At 38.4% G+C, this 17,501-nt stretch overlaps 1 long non-coding RNA gene across 3 annotated transcripts in view; it reads right to left on the bottom strand.

Moving 5' to 3' along the window:
- The window catches only part of LOC149918713 (uncharacterized), a 79,880-nt gene that overhangs the window by 44,531 nt on the left and 17,848 nt on the right, over positions 1-17,501 (bottom strand). The window contains exon 3 of one of the 3 annotated variants that reach the window (XR_016465307.1): positions 10,310-14,039. The exons of the other annotated variants lie outside the window; for them this stretch is intronic. This is a non-coding gene — a long non-coding RNA (uncharacterized LOC149918713). Of the gene's footprint in view, positions 1-10,309; positions 14,040-17,501 lie in introns of those variants that run through there. 3 annotated transcript variants of the gene reach the window in all.

The raw sequence follows: 17,501 nt of genomic DNA, 5'->3' as shown, positions 1-17,501 counted from the left end.
CAAATGGCAGTGATGGGAAACCTTTATGGTAAAAGGCTGATGTAGATTCAGCATCTTTCACAAAGGTACTGAAGAGCAGTAGTCCAAACAAGTAGTGTTGGATATATGTCTAATTATATGCTAAAGATACAGGGAATTGGATGTAATTTCCAGGCATATGTATGGGACAGTACCGTGATGGGAAAAATATTATGTTTACTGAGTGAAGTTTTCTTGCAGGCTCTTCAGCACAGGTTTGTAAACAGTGGCTGAGCCCTAAGTCCTTTCTCTGTGCCCCAACATATTAAGTGCAGCTCATCAAAAGACCAAAGCATTCAAAATTCTGTCACAAGCACAGAGTAGAAAAGAGGCCATAGCAAGACCACAAACCCTGTTTCTATACCCATGGGAGTATGAAGAGGAAATTAATGGTGTCAAAATGAGACATGCAAAAAATTCATTTCTATCTGGCTTTCCACTTCCAGAATATGGTCTGTACTGCCCATAACAGTTCTTCCTTAAATTTGCCCCAGATTAAGCCAAACAGCTGCATACATTACATCATTATCCACAGACAAGCAAGATTCTCCATGTTCTAATCTTATATTTTTAATAAATTCATTAATCCCTCACCAACTGAATAAAGCAAAGATTTGATGAATAAGACTTATTTCTGTAGGACTGACTCACATGGTGTTAATGCCTCTTCAGAAAGCGCAAAATGTTCAGACAAACTATTAAAGCATTTTCTGCAACTAATGGAACATGTCTACATGGCCCTGGGCTCATGAGGACACTGGATATGGGTGGAGATCAGCAACAAATGGGGGGTGACAGGACAGGAACCTGGCAAAGGAGAAATGTTTGGGTGGTGAGGCAGGAGGCGAGAGCCTGGTACAGAAAAATAAGGGAAGGAGCAGGGATCTTGGCACCAAGCTGTGGGGTGCGGCTGACACACCAGAGGGATGGGATGCCATCCAGAAGGACTTCGACAGGCTTGTGCAGTGGGCCCAAGTGAACCTCATGAGATTCAACAAATCCAAATGCAAGATCTTGCACCTAGGTCAAGGCAACCTTCATTACCAATACAAGTTGGGGGATGAAAGGATTGAGTGCAGCCCTGATGAAAAAGATTTGGGAATACTTGTGGATGGGAAGTTGGACATGAGACAGCAGTGTGCCCTTGCAGCCCAGAAAGCCAACTGTATCCTGGGCTGCATCAAAAGAAGCGTGGCCAGCAGGGCGAGGGAGGTGATCCTGCCCCTCTGCTCTGCTCTGGTGAGTACTGCATCCAGATGAGGAGTCCTCAGTACAGGAGAGACACAGACCTATTGGAGTACATCCAGAGGAGGGCCACAAAAGTGATCCAAGGGATGGCACAATTCTCCTATGAGGACAGGCTGAGAGAGTTGGGATTGTTTAGCCTGGAGAAGTGAAGACTCCGAGATGACCACATAGTGGCTTTTCAGAATCTGAAGGGGAGCTACAGGAAAGAAAGGGACAGACTCTTTAGCAGAGTCTGTGGTGATAGAACAAGGGGAAATAGTTCCAAGCCCAAAGCAGGTAGATTTAGGCTAGATATAAGAAAAAGATCTTTTAGAGTAAGGGTGGCGAAGTATTGGAACAGGTTGCCTGGTGATGTGGTGGATGCTCTGTCACTGGAGACTTTCAAGGTGAGGCCAGATCAGGCCCTGGGCAAATTGATCCAGCTGTGCACGTCTCTGTTCATTGCAGTGTCCTCATGAGCCCAGAGTTGGACTAGATGGCCTTCAGAGGTCTCTTACAACTCTAAGCATTCTATGATTATATGATCTTGTAGATGGAAAAGTTTTTGAAGAGGAAAAGACCACTGATTTATTTGGAAAGGTATGAGGGAAGGGCCTTCCTGCTCTACCTCATCACACCTTCCTTATTTTTGATATTTAGCACTGAAACATCCAGCTGACATTATTACTGGAAATTCTAACAAGTTTGACACTTTGTCCCCAAAGGGCTGTGGCCTACAATTTTAGGAGGCATCACTTCAGCTTCCAACGCCAAGCCCCAGAGCCTCTGCCAGCACTATCAGTGCTTCCAGGCTGATGTGGACCATGTACACTGCTGCTTGGCAGCACAGAAAGGTGTAGGATGAATGAAGCTTCTTCCTAAAACCTTAACAGCACATTCAAGTTTCTCCTCATTGCCTGGGCAATGATCAGTTCATCCTAGCTGTATCAGGCTGCAGAAAATGTGCCTTTTCCCTCATACTTCTATAAAGCATCTTTGTATGACTACTGAATGTACTTGTTGCTTTACCCCTCTTATCTCCCCACACAGTCCCAGTAGACTGCCTTCTCTGAACATTGGGCAAGTTCAAGGGTGAAAAGCTTTAGACTTTTTCTCCTTACTAATCAGCCTTACACATGGCACAAATTTTCTCAGTAAAGGTTCTTACATGTATTTCCTGTACATATGGTCATTTAAGCCAGAACAGTTTCCTGAATGTACCAACAGATGTGTCTTTGCAGGTCTACAGAGTAACATCTTGGACACGAGCATTTCATCTTCAAGGAAGCAAATCCCCTTTTAACAGTTTTGGTTTAGATAAAAAAGCCTTTAAACTGGATTGAGTTGGTTTCTCTAGCCATCAGTCTCACCAGCTAAGTGGTTAACTCATTCACTCCTGGGATGCCTTTTGGGCTGAGGTTTGTTGTTTCTTTATGCTGTTGATCAGCTGATAACACTGGGAAGGAGCTGAAGGTGACTAGGACGCATTTCTCATGTGTTTGCCAGAGATAAAGTCTGAGCAGCTTCTGATGAGCTACAATAGTAAAGCCCCTGAATAATTAAGGAGATCCAATCAGTTCCACAAATACGAGGTGCAAGACCTCCTTTTGTTTAAGACTGTATTTTCAATTCCCCACTCAAAAGAATGCAGTGGTCAAATGGTTAAGCTCTCTGCCTCAGGGAAGTGTTTTTAGTTGTACAGTTACCAAAGTCACAGTTAAGTAAAAACTCTATTGTTCTGCCCAAAATGAAGAGGAGCTCATACCATACAGACTAATACAGCAAATTGTATCTACTGATAGAACTGATAGTTCTTAGTAAACATTAGCAGGCATTTGATTTTCTCAGATAGGGCAGATTTGTTGATTACAGTGAACACAAAACTATTTCCACTATGAGAGAAAGGTGTGCTTCACTTTTCTCAGTATCGTAACTATATTTAAATAGATGTCTTGGTAGTATTCAGATTCTAGCAGCTTGTCCCTTCCCTCTCTTACAAAATATCTGAAGTACTCCTGTGATAGAACTCAACACCTTTCCACAAACCACACCTGGAGAACACAACTATGCGGAATAACAAAAGTTAGTAGCCCAAGGTTAATTTTATATCATCAACTTTTTCAGGAGAAAGAGTCATACTTCACAGCTCACCTTCTTACGACATTTAATTGTTTTTTAAAAAAAGAAGAAAATCTTAGATGGCTTCCTCTTACGTGCCCCTAATTCCCTCTGCAAGTTATCACTGGCATGTAAATTTGAAAGCTTACACAACGGTTTTATTGTCGTTCTTGGAACTAAACCCTTATGCATCACAGATTTTGTGCAATACGTATATACTGAAGTAAAATTAATATCCTCTGTTTAGTCTGAATTCATTGGCACAATGCCTAGAGTGACTAAGGAAAGCGACTAGCATGTACAGAACAAAGCAGGAATTAATTCTTATAGGAAAAGCAACTAGGCTGAGATAAAGAGTGTGAGGTGGAAAACAGTAAGACTCTCAATATCTACAAATCAAGAATTATCATAAGTAAACTGGGGCCCAGGATGTGGAGAGGAGATAATATGTAATAGCTCACAGAATAAAGGATGTGATCCAAACTCCTTGACTGCTAGTGGAAGTCTGGACATGCAGAGATGAAACTTGGCGAGGGATGTTATAAACAGCAAGAAGGGGTTCTATATGAACATCGGTCAGAAAAGACAGGCCAAAGATAATGTACCTCCTAAGTTAAATAAGAAAGGAGGACACTGGCTATCTGGCTACAACAAATATGGAGTAGGATAAGGCACTAAATGAGTTATTTGCCTCAGTGTACACAGGCAGGCAGGATTCTCATATATCTCACATCCAGCAGACAGACAGCACGTCTTCACCAAGGGAAGGTCATGCCTGACCAATCTGATGGCCTTCTATGATGGAGTGATGGCACTGGTGTACAAAGGACAGGCAACTGATGTCATCTTCCTGGAATTCTGCAAAGTCTTTGACATTGTTCCCCACTACATCTTTATCTTTAATCTGGAGAGATATCGATTTTAAGGGTGGACAATTCAGTGGATAAGGAATTGGTTGGAAGAGCATTGTGGTCAGTGGCTCTATGTCCAGGTGGAGGTCAGTGATGAGCGGTGTTTCCCAAGGGTCTGTCTTGGGATCAGTATAATTTAATGTCTCTATCAGTGATACAGATGATAGGATTGAGTGCATCCTCAGCAAATCAGCTGATGACACCAAGCTGAGCGGTACTGAGTGGTCAGAAGGAAGGGATGGCATCCAGGTCTGGGGCCTCCAATACAGGAAGGATGTGGAGCTTTTGGAGAGGGTCCAGAGAAGGACCATGAAGATGATCCTAGGGCTGGAGCATCACTCCAATGAAGACAGACTGAAGGAGCTGGGCTTGTTCAGTCTGGAGAGATCTCATTGTGGCCCTTCAATATTTGAAGACAGATTATAAACATGAGGGAATAGTGATAGAATAAGAGGAAAATGTTTTAAACTAAAGGGAGGAAGAATTAGATTAGATATCAGGGGCAAGTTTTTCACTGAGAAGGTGGTGATTGGTGAGAACAGGTTGCCCAGAGAAGTTGTGAATGCCTCATCCCTGGAGGTGTTCAAGGCCAGTTGGATGGGGCCCTGGGCACTCTGATCTAGTACTTGCTCTAGCAGTTGGCTACCCTGCTGCAGTGGGGGGGGGGGGGGTGTTGGAATTTGATCTTTGAGGTCCCTTCCAACCCAAGCCATTCCATGATTCTATGACTCTATGATTTTATGCTTCTATGAAGTCCATATGTTTCTGTCAGTGGGGCTGGATGATGTCCATATACACTGAGCTGCTGAAAGTCATGGAACCAGATTCCGTTCTCATTCATCCTAGTTTGAACATAAAATTAATACATCAGAATACAGACAGATCCACTTCTTAACATGGTACAAACAAAGAGTAGCTCCACTGGAAGGAAAGCAACTGTACGTACCCAAAAAGAGTATATTCCACACCACCCATTCAGAGTGATGACTAGGAAAAAATTGCTTGGCTTATCCAATAATATCTCTCTAGGAATGTTTTGGACAAGATTTTGAAAGAGAAATATAGCTTAAGGGCCCTCATAGATGAGCTTTTAAGGGTGCAATGTAGCATATCTTGCTGTAAACTATGTCCAAGTCGAGAAACATACTTTTGTTAAAACTTCAGTAGTGAATATTGTCCTGCACAGCCTTGTATCTTTCAATGCTTGAACAGAATGACTGATTAGGTGCTGCTAACCTGTGAGCAGGTTACAGTTGAAAGACCTGGGTGTTAAAGGGTGAGAAATAATATTATGGTTAAATCTGGAAACGTGAGCCTGAAGGAAGATATTACAGATTAGATGGCTTTTATTCCTATTTTGGATCCAAAACTTAATAACCGGATTTACAACATGCTTTTCTGTAAGATAATCATATCAAAGTGCTTAGCTATGTTTCTTTGGAGTAAAAGAATGGTTCATTAAAACAGTAACAATATGGAACATTCCACCTCATGAAGAAAAAAATATCCTGCCAACTGCAACAGAGTGATTACAACAGGCCTCTGCTGAAGACAGATTGACTCAAGATAATGTGATAATTTTAGTATTGTTCAATATCTATTGTATTAGAATGTTTTCTTAGATCTAGCAATATAGAATGCAAATGTGCAACGAAGTTGAAAATCTAATCACAATTGTACCTCTAAATTCAATTACTTGAGAAACAGCAGCTTGAGTGCATTTAATTAATATATTTCATAGATTACTTTGATTACTTTTTTACATTTGATAAAGTTATCTGCTAATCATACAGAGTTAAATACTATTTTCTTGTCTGTTAGTGTGCAATATCTTGCTGGCATTAGATTGTTTCTAAGAGAAATATCAACCAGTAATGACAGAATCTGAAGTTATAATTGAAAAAATTTGGAGCTCTCAATGAAAACTGGTTACGGACACCCCTCAACCCTTGAAAAAGCTGACCATCAAAATCACAGTGAGTTGTTTCACCCTAAAAGGAGAAGAAGTCCAAAGGAAAGCCTAAAGGAAAGGTTTAACTGCTCATGAGCAGTTTGAGCAGGTCATAAGATTTAGTTCATCATTGAGCCTTGGCACTGTAGTTAATAAAACTGCTGGGGATTGTATCTCAGCTGTCGGTAAGATACCATACAGATGCAGCTGTTGTAAAACAGTAACTGTTTCTAGATCTCCAAAGTATGACTATCAGGCGTTGTGTTGTTCATTACCAGTAGTCTGCAGTGATGTTTCTAGAGGTAATAATACGTGCTGTCTACTTCTCTTCAACCCTATTTAATGCCCACAATTATTGATATATGTATTTATTACCCCCAAAAAGTTAGTATTAAATATAGTTAAATAAAGGCGATTTTATATATTTACAGTCATTAATATAACATGATACTGGTAAAGCAAAGCTCAGTATAAAGCTAGATTTACTTGACAGTTCCATTCTTCCATTTCCATTTAGCATCTCTGGAGGGGGTCTGAAGAGGAAAACTGCTGACATTAGAGGTATACAGTCCCATTAAAAAAAAAAAAAAAAAAAAAAAAAGCAAACATTTGGAAGATGGCAGCTAATGAGTACAAAGGACTTTGCTGTTCCTAGGAGAAATGGAGGCTGGATGACCTCTGGATGATCACTGCTACCACTAAGCATCCCAAAAGCAATAATGAACATGTTTATGGATGCTTTCTCCTCTTAGTTACCTGCCTTGTGCACTCCCCTGTAAATAATGTTTTGTACTCATGCATATTCAGCTTGCCATCTTTTTATGCATGGTGAAAGTAGCTTGAACAGACATGATCCAATAAGGAAGAATATGCCCCCTCCTGTGATTATACTGTCCCAGCTCTTGTCAGATCTCAGAAATTATGTAGTTTGTCTCTTCAGTTATATGCAGATAACCTATTTCCCTGTATTTTGGCAAACATTTGTTGTTCACAATGAATGTCGTGGAGAGATGAGAAGATTTCTATTTTTTAAAGAAATATATATGGGTAGTTCTTCCAGTATACTGACATTTTACTTCCAATGCCTTACACTATAGAGAAATATATTTCTCATTTAGTTTTAGAATTTGCTTTAAGATCCATTCAGTCAGTCTTCTCATGATGAGTTGTCTTAGTTTCATCTGGGATGGAATTGTTTTCTTCAAAGTGTCTGGTATGGTGCTGTGTTTAGGTTCTAGGAGAAAAACAAAGTTGGTAACACACCAGTGTTTGTAGTTGTTGCTAACCAGTGTTGTACAGAGCCAAGGCCATTCTACCGTTTCAGCAAAGAAGTTGGGAGAGGGAAGAATCAGGACAGATGACTTAAAGTGGCCAAAAGGATATTCCATACCATATGATAGCAAGCAGAAGGAGAGTTCTGATGGAGTGGGAGTTCATTTCACACTATTCTTCTTACTGGGAGTTACCTGAGCATCACTCAGTGGGTGGTGAGAAATTGCTTGCACATCATTTGTTATATACACCCATATCTATATTTTTTCATAATTATTATTCTTTTCCTTTTCTCCATCTTACTAAATTGTTTTATCTCAACTCGTGGGTTCTACTTTGTTGTGGTTTGTTTTTTTTTTTTTGCTTTCAGTTCTCTTCCCCATCACATTGGGAAGCAGGAGAGTTAGTGAATGACTGTGTGGTGTTTATCCACTGCTAAGTTAAACCATAAGACTGGTTTATTCTCAGTGTATGATACTGTTCTGCCACATTCATCATGGTACAGCTTTTTTGCTCAGTCTTCATTGTCAGATCAAAAATCTGCTCAGACCCAAGCATCATTACCTTGCATAATGCTAACTTTTGCCTTGAGTAACTATGCAAAGTCTGAGATCAGCTTTCACTTATTATAGTGCTTTTGCACAATAGAGACTGCTTTTTGCCACATCTGTGGTTTGTATAAACCACTTATTTCAAAAAGGTTTACTGAGCTCTCCAGGTATTCTTTCTTTATTCTTTTAATCACAAGCTGAGTTCACAAAAGCAGTGGTCTCCAGTCCACTTTGTGAAATTGCTTGGTTTCTTTAAGGACTCTCAGACAGTCATACTCAATTGATTTGAATCTTTCTTTGAGAAATACCACTTATTTCTATCAGGGATTTCTTTTTGTCATGAGGATTATTATGTGATGTTCATTATTGTATGAATAGTGGGAGATTTTAGCAATGACCATCATACTTCAAATGCATTTTGCTCAGCTCTGTAAAGGATAAAAAAAGAAAGCTTATAAAGCCTCTGTAACAGAGGATAACTTAACAGAGTCTATGATCAAGTCATGGCAGCTTAAAGTGTTGCTGTGCATCAGCAATAACAGCTCAAGTGTTGTTTCATGGCAGAAGAAAGGAGAATTAGGAGCTCATTTTTATGAAGTAATGATGTTAGCTTGTAACAAGAGATGTCTCATAGTTACAAGAATGTACGCATACATATACCATCAACCAGTTTGCCTGCATCAAACTATGATAAAACAGTGGTGGTGTCCTCAGCTTAAATGTGTGATGAGATTTGGGGGTCTTCAGGTGAGCGACTCAACAGGACATGATCTTATTTTAAACATTCAAATTTACTTCAACGAGCATCACCACATCTGTGTAACTCAGAAAAAAAAATGTATTATTTAATAGTTATACAGTCAAAGAAAATTTTGAATTAATGTATTTTGCACTATAACATACATAGAGGTAAAACTTGCTTTTTCTACATGCAAATATTAAAAAGAAATACTGTGATGTGAACACACAAAATACAACATTCAGCTAAAATTTCATTTCTCATAGGAATTAGTTGCCCTGGCTGTGATAAGGAGTTTGTTGCTTTGCAAACCCAGGGGACATGGGACAATGAATGTAGTATCCTTTCACAGTGCCTGAAGTATTTAGAAACATGACACAGCTTTTAAAGGCCCAAAACTGAGAAGAGGATTACTGAGCCTGACTTGAGAAAGGATAAGCAGGATGATGTATTTGCTAATCAAAGACAACCATAGGTGGATACCAGAGATGCCTGTGTCCTAAGAAATGGATACTAACAGCCAGGCCACCCTTTGTCTCCTTGTGTAGGATTGAGTAGTATAACTTTGGGGAAAAATTGAACAAAAGGAGGCAAAGCAGGGTCACATTTCCTTTATGAGAAGGCTGAACTTGATATGGAATACAGGAGTAAGGTGACAGCATGGTTTTATTATGGCCTGACAAAGGGAAGAGCAGGGCTTCTGCAGGAAGTAGCAAGGTTTGAGGAATGATAGAAGGAGATAACCTTTTCTCCAGAGCTTTGTTTAGACTTGGAGGTGGTCCTAATGCTGCCCTTGAAGTCATTTTTGTCTGCATAACAGTTTGTTTTTCTCAGGCCCTTCTCTTTGCCTGGACTGCCTTTTAGAAGACAATGTGAAACAAAAACAAACAGTAATTAAGTTCAGGTAACACTGAATGTCTGACCTGAATCCACAAACACAAGGAATCTTTCAAGTTGAAGCAGGGAAACTTCATCCCAAAGTCAATTGTCTCAGTACTGTTGCAAATGCTGAGCTGAGATCACCTAACAAATTGAAACCTGCAAAAAAAGAAAAGAAAAAAAGAAAAAGAAAAAGAAAAAGAAAAAGAAAAAGAAAAAGAAAAAGAAAAAGAAAAAGAAAAAGAAAAAGAAAAAGAAAAAGAAAAAGAAAAAGAAAAAGAAAAAGAAAAGAAAAAGAAAAAGAAAAAGAAAAAGAAAAGAGAAGAGAAGAGAAGAGAAGAGAAGAGAAGAGAAGAGAAGAGAAGAGAAGAGAAGAGAAGAGAAGAGAAGAGAAGAGAAGAGAAGAGAAGAGAAGAGAAGAGAAGAAAAGAGAAGAAAAGAGAAGAAAAGAGAAGAAAAGAGAAGAAAAGAAAAGAAAAGAAAAGAAAAGAAAAGAAAAGAAAAGAAAAGAAAAGAAAAGAAAAGAAAAGAAAAGAAAAGAAAAGAAAAGAAAAGAAAAGAAAAGAAAAGAAAAGAAAAGAAAAGAAAAGAAAAGAAAAGAAAAGAAAAGAAAAGAAAATCGTGTTTCTTACACTTACTGCCAGGTCCTGAAGGGATAGGGAATAATATAAAATTTACCTTGCTCAACAGATGAACTGTGAAACCCTGCTCTGAGAATTAAAAAACTCAAAACTTTCAAGTGTTAACAGTTCAAGCAAAAGGTCACATCTTAAAATGTGAGCTTATATTGATGTATTTACTGTAATTTGCATAGATACAATGTGCGGGGATTTTTCTGTATGCTACAGGAAGCAAGGAGTTTACATCAAAGAGCACTGAAAGGTGTTCTGTAAGTTCAGAGAGTTAGAAATCCCTTTGGTCTAGATATCTGGGTGGAAATCTCATGAAAACAGGCTCTTCCATAACATTTCCAGTCATTTCTAATCCTAGCTGGCTCAGAAACATCAGACTGATAACATTTCTTAAGTTATTTCTGTAGCCCTGGCTTTGGTCAAACCCGAAAAGCGTGTAAACTTCACAAACAAACAGAAGTCTAACAGCACAGAAAGCCTCAGAAAGAAAGCTTAGTTCAAATTTAGTTCATCCATGGGTAAAAATTCAGAGCAATTTTCTTTTCATAATATTAATAAAAATACTTTGTACTTTCATTCCAGAATCGTGCACACCAAGGCCTAGTGCTTCAGTTTCTCAGCTATGCAATTCTGCAAGCATGGGTTTTCACACTGCCATAGTTAAATGTACTTTTTAAGCCACTATTACTACATCAGGCATTTTGTACGACTGTAGATTATCTCAATTCACCAAAGCAAAATTTAGAGTATGCTCTTTTGTCTCAAGAAGGGAAATATTTCAATGCATACATGACTTTGTACGAGAAAGAAAACAATGAGTAGAAAGTGTATTTTTCTCATATTGTTCAATGACCTTTTCTTGATTGTTAGAGAGCAGGCAGTGTTGCTTTGTTTGCCCTCCCCTCTTTGTACAGCGATATCAGTGACAGATCACAAAGAACATCATGTGTGTATGTCTCTGCTTACAGTTTTTTGTTTTCATCCCTTGCTCGTGCCTAAATTGAGAGATTTTGAACATAATTCATTCTTTGTTATTACTTATCTTCAATCATCACAGCTTGTCTGAAGTTTTGAAATCTACCCACTTGCTTCACAGTGGGGCTTGTCAAGTCTTAAGTCCTGAAATACTGGCATTCTGCATTAAGTGATCAATTAAATCTCTTTTTCTTGCCTTAGCAGAGTGTGGAGGTCCATATGACAGATGTGCTGATATCCAGTGAAACATTAAGGACACTGTTTTTGTACTTTTGTGTAACAGTTTGTGACTTCATCTGGAAGTAGCATGACTACAATGGAAATGAGTTTGCCCAACTCATATCAACTTAAGTCAAGAGAGCAGATAATTGCTTATATCGAGTAATGACAGTTTGTGCTTTACAAGTTTACTATGTACTTTAGAAAAGAGTAAATAGCAACTCAGTCTGCAGCTTGGTGTTGAAATTGCCAGTAGTTACCAATTTGAAGAAAAATGAGATGTTTTCCATTTTCAGTACTATTGTTTCCCTGGCCCCTAGAATACTCTAGTCATGAGCATAAGCAACAAAGCATTGGCAAGAGGAAGAATACCACACTAGCCATAAGACACAAATGTTACAAAATCCCAAAGGTTTGTATAAAACCTCTTCATTAAAGTATGAAGATAAGAGAGTATTACAAAGGAGAAGCACTTTGGTCTGTGAATAGAGCAGGAGATGTCATACAGATGTGGAAACTCTTCTTGTGGAAAAAAAGAAACAACAACCCAAAAACTGAAGTTCATCATTAACTGACGGATCAGACCTCCCAGCAGTGTCCTTTTAACCTGTCACAACACCTTTCCATATTCAGTGCTCCACAACATTCAGATGCATGTCCCAAAGATTGAAGGTTGTTTTGAAATAGAAGTTCTTAAATTCTGAAAATGTTTGTGATCTGTGGATGAAAAGTGTGAAAAGTGCACAACATTGTAACTACTGACATCACCTTTTTGCTCTTTGGAAATTCTCCAGCCAATTGCTGGTGACAGAATCTCTTCTTTCTTCAAGATGAAGTACACTCTATTCTTCAGAAAGTCCCACAAACTATCCTATAGATCTGAATAGTAGACAGTAAAACTGGCAAAAAAATAATTAACACGGGAAATTTAAAAAAATGATAATAATTAGGATGGCTCTAAATGCAGCTTAATAAAATAGAGATATGTCTGGATACATACATTAAATTCTGCTTACAATTCATATACCTGGTACATGGATATTCTCCCACTTTTAAGTGGAATTGTCTCTAGGGCTTGAGTATATTGCCAGTGTATGGATCCATCACATTCATCTGATTCTTGCATGGTCAAGAATTCAGAATAAAGAAATAGAAGCCAGAGTCTGGGAGCTACCAGCTATTGGCAAGCCACGTGCAAATACGGGGACCTGAACCTAATAAAGCAAATATATTGAAAACAACTTTTCCAGTGGTAGTTTGTTCTTAAATTGTGAGGATAATTATTCAATTTTTGCTTTTTATACTTAGGTAAATTTAACTTGCAATTGCATTTCTATAGCATGTCTTTCACCTCCAGTCATATCTTTCCAACCTAGAAAAGTTTGTCAAGAGAAGGAAACACTATTCTATTCTCCACTGAGATACCTGCATACTCATCTTAATTCAAGAGAATGATCAGAAAGTTCAGTACTTTGGACCCATCCATGCCCATCCCCCTCTTTTGCATTCTGCTCAATGGATTTGATTGAGACTCTGGAAAATCTTGCTGGTAGGAAGGTTATTCTGGTGCCCAAGGAGAACAGAACAGTCATCCATGTGCAACATGTCTAACCCTCACTGTTCTTGGTGATGCTTTCTGCTGGCTGGTTCTTCCTGCCAACTGGAGCTACTCTCAGCTACTCCAGTAATTGCTCTCAGCTACTTGTTCCAACAAGGTATATTCCTAAGTAATCTTTCCCATCTCCTATTTCATGCTTCAGTCATTAATTTGCAGGCTGCTTCTCTAATTTGTAGGGGAGGTTTTCACAACAATCCCTGCAGTGATTCAATTCCTTAATTAGGGTTGGCAATATGCAAAAGCCACAGACTCCTCACACTAAAACCAAAGGTCACCTTTCATGCAGTCATTTTCAGTCCCTGAAACTGAAAGTCTGCCCAGCATCTTTCCTCTTTGTTCACTACTATAGCACAGCTAGATCTAAAATTTCCCCAGTGTACAAATGATACTGTGCTTTCTCCCTTTTAGAAACCTGGATGTTCATAACAGAAATGCTTCTTAATACTGAAGAACTTGCTTACACGTTACTCTTACTTTATCCTATTCCATTAACCTCTTCCATAATTCTGAACAGCTACAAGATAGGTCTACCATCCTCTCAAAGTACTGAACATATCTCTGCAAACTTCACATCAGTATCATAGCTAGTATTGCTCTTGATGACTTTGATATGAGTGTTATTATATTACTATGCTGTCCTGGTGAATTAATAATTTTCAATGCTGCAAGATCCTTAAATGAAGAATTTTATATATATGCAAAACACTCCCCAAATTATGCATATCTCATTCAGCTTACAGCTAAAGAGATTTTTCTAAGGAGACAAATCTGTTTTCAGAGTTAAAATAGAGTCTTATATTGTGTAACGAAGTATTCAGGATTGCAGACAAATATTTCCTCCTTTCCATTGCACAACTCATTAGCCAGTAGACCTTGAAGTTGCATGAGCTGAGAATCACAACTTGTAATGGTGGTGCCTTCATTTATTTCTGGGAGGGAAAAAAAGAGAAAAGAAAAAAAAAAAAGAAATAAGAAAATTCTATATTTGTGTTCACAATTAACCTTAAAAAGCTCAACATTTTGTCCAGGCCAAAAGAGGCAACAGAAAGAATTACAGCAAAACCCTCACTCACAAGGGGCTAACAGTTTACTGAAAACACGTACATAACTAAATGCTAGCTAATCTGACAGACGTATCAAGAATAATCAAAGCTTATTACAAAATGTTCAAGTAAAGATTCAATAAAAATGTTCAAGTGTTAGACACGAAGCAGCTTGTTAGGGAATTTCCCTGAGGAACCATTGCTACCATTTGGTAGCAATTCCCCATCGACAACTACTTTTTGAAATCTGCCAGCTGGCCAGATCCTAATCCATTTAACTTGCACCATATTGACATTTTAACTGCTGCAGAGTTAAACTGAATGACTTTGCAGGAGTGCAACTATGCTAAATCTGAACAATTATGTATGATAGCCAACATCTAATCTTATCAAAAAGTGAAGCATTAGAAAATATATTTTCCACAAAATCATCTTGATTAACACTAAGATTAACACTAATTATATATCTATTCAATAATTCTTTGTTGATTGATCGTGACTGTTTTATCTTACTGTTGCCTGGCAGTGAATGTTATCTAGCTTAAATTTAAAACTGAAATACAAGGGAAATATAAGAACTTCTTTAAAAATAACAGAGTGGAAAAAAGGCATTGCCAAAACATCTAAATTTGTCTCTACAAGACACTCAATGCCAAACTTTGCTGCTCTTTGTCTGTGATGATTTAAGGTTAATTAAATTAGTAATACTACAACTGGGGGCAAAACATTATGTGCAAAGGACAATAGGATCATGAGTCATCAAAGAATTACGTTGTACAACTTCCATGCATTGCTTCTCAAGATACAAGGTTTTATGAATCATTTTCTTTCCCTCTTACACCACCCTGGAGGTGTTCAAGGCCAGGTTGGATGGGGCCCTGGGCAGCCTGGTCTAGTATTAGATCGGGAGGTTGGTGGCCCTGCATGTGGCAGGGGGGTTGGAGCTTCATGATCCTTGAGGTCCCTTCAAACCCTGGCCATTCTGTGATTCTGTGATTCCCTGCATTATTTTTTTTTTTCAATTTTTCTATAAATTGAGCAGTTGTTATTAATATGATTTCGACTTTTAAGACCTATGCTTAGATTTTTTAAATCTGGCCATTAAAACTTTTTTTTTCCCTGTACCTTTAGGAAAATAAATATCCTTGGCATGGATTTTGTGCTTAGTGCAAGACACTGGTGGGCGTGAAAAGAGTTCATGGTACTTTGTGGACAGATAGTTCACATACTGCTCCTGGGAAGCAATGATGTTTCTCCCTGGGGGAATTTTGTGGTGAGTTTTAGGTAAAATACTTTCAGAAAGTGAAGATTTTGATGGAAACTTTACCCTGTGCATCATTCAATATTTAATTTTATTTGATTTAATTAAAATATTTAATTGTAACAATCAATATATAATTTAATTGAAATGTTTCAACAGTGGTTCTGGATTTCAGTTATTATGGGCTTAACCTACTGAATTCTATTGCAGAAAAAGACAACATTAAAGTCATTCTTAGCTTTTGACAAGGATGCAGAAACAACAGGGAAGATGTTAGAAATTTTTTTATATACAATCCTAGTTGCTTTTTGACAGAAAAAAAGAAAGTCACTACTGTTCCAGCCAATTTCACTATTTGTTCTTTGCTCCCCAAGAGATGACAATATATTCAGCTCTAAACAAGCAACTCTAAAATAAAGCTGGTGGTAATTTGTTTTATATATGTTTTGTACAGTAGAACAGGAAAAAAAAAAAAGAGAACATCTTTACAGAAAAATACCTAAAAAGGAGTGGAAAAGAGTAGCACAGATGGATCATGCAATTTTCATTTCCAAGGAGGAGATTTTCATTATTGTGCTGAAGATTTGGAGGCACAGAATATATTTTTTTCCAAGATATTTTGTGGACTGATAAATTCTGCTCCCTTTCTGACTGTACCAGGATAAAGATACAGTCTTACTGTCAGAGTGATGAAGGCATAAATAATGTCAGGGTGAACTTCATTGGGAAAGATATGACAAGGGATAGTAGCTAAGTTGATGGACATCAAATTACTTTTGTGTGTGCGTGTGTTAATAATCATTTTAACAGGTTCTGAAACCAGTTACTAGAGACATTTTTGTACAGTGTATGAGAAATTTACCAAGACAAGATCACAGATAAGCAGAGTAAATATTTGTAAATTGTTACTGATGAGTGAGCACATATGTGTTTTTGCCATTGCATCTGAAATTATGAACAGTTTGCAAAGGAGTGCCCAGCGGGCAAACAGTAGGTTAGCTACAGTCAGTCTTTCAGAAGACAATCCTATTTAGCAAAAGATACATAGAGATTTTCGATGGAAAATATCAAGTAATCCCACATGAATGCAGTGTCAACAGGAAAACCAGCTCAGTTAATACAGAAGTCTGTCTACAGCCACAGATAGGCACTCCAATCTATTTTTTGTGCCCTGGCTAACCTGTCCATCACATGGTCCTTCATCCTTGCCCAGGTGCAAGATCACCTGATAAGATGCCTTCCTTCTGAGCTTCCACAAGGCTCTTTCTGGCTATCTTCTGTTCAGTTCTCTTTGCACTCTTGGAATTTCATCAGGAAGGAAAATCTGCCTTCTCTGAAGTATGTCTGTGGAAAAAGACCTCAGCCCCACCGAGTGAAACTGCAGCACTAGCTTTTCCAAGGACAAAACTGGACACAATTCAGGTTTCTTCTGTTGTATGTTCATGACTTACTGAATAGAACTTACCTGTCATGCAAAAGGAAATGTTATTACCAAGCAGATGTGGATCACAGAATCATAGAACATCTTGGGTTGGAATGAACGTCAAAGCCCATCCAGCTCCAAACCACTGCCATTGGCAGGGCTGCCACCCACCAGCTCGGGCTGCCCAGGATCCCAACCTTGAGTGCCTCCAGGGATGTGGCACCCACAGCTTCTCTGGGCAACCTGTGCCAGTGCCTCACTGCTCTCTGAGTAAAAAATTTCTTCTTAACATCTAATCTAAATCTCCCATGTTTTAATTTAAAGCCATTTCCCCTTGCCTGATCACTATTAGACTGTGTAAAAAATTGGTACCTTCCTGCTCCCTTGAGTACTGGAAGGCTGCAGTGAGGCCTCCCCAGAGCCTTCTCTACTCCAAGCAGATCACTGTTAAATGTGTTACATGGATGGATAATCAAGGATAATAAGAATTGTTCCTTTCTTTAAAAACAAGTATTTTCTCCTACTTAGATAAAATGCTGATACTGCTATTATGAGCAATTATCACAAGAGATTTCAAGAAACAAATATTTATAAAAATGAGGCAGTCAATGGGAAACCAAAAAACCTTTACAGTACATGTGATTTAAGGAGAGAATATATATTT

Source organism: Phasianus colchicus, chromosome 3, assembly GCF_987193195.1.
Source record: "Phasianus colchicus chromosome 3, bPhaCol1.hap1.1, whole genome shotgun sequence".
NCBI lineage: Eukaryota > Metazoa > Chordata > Aves > Galliformes > Phasianidae > Phasianus > Phasianus colchicus.
The sequence above is the reverse complement of the archived record's forward strand: the minus strand, read 5'-3'. Positions and strand labels throughout refer to the sequence as shown.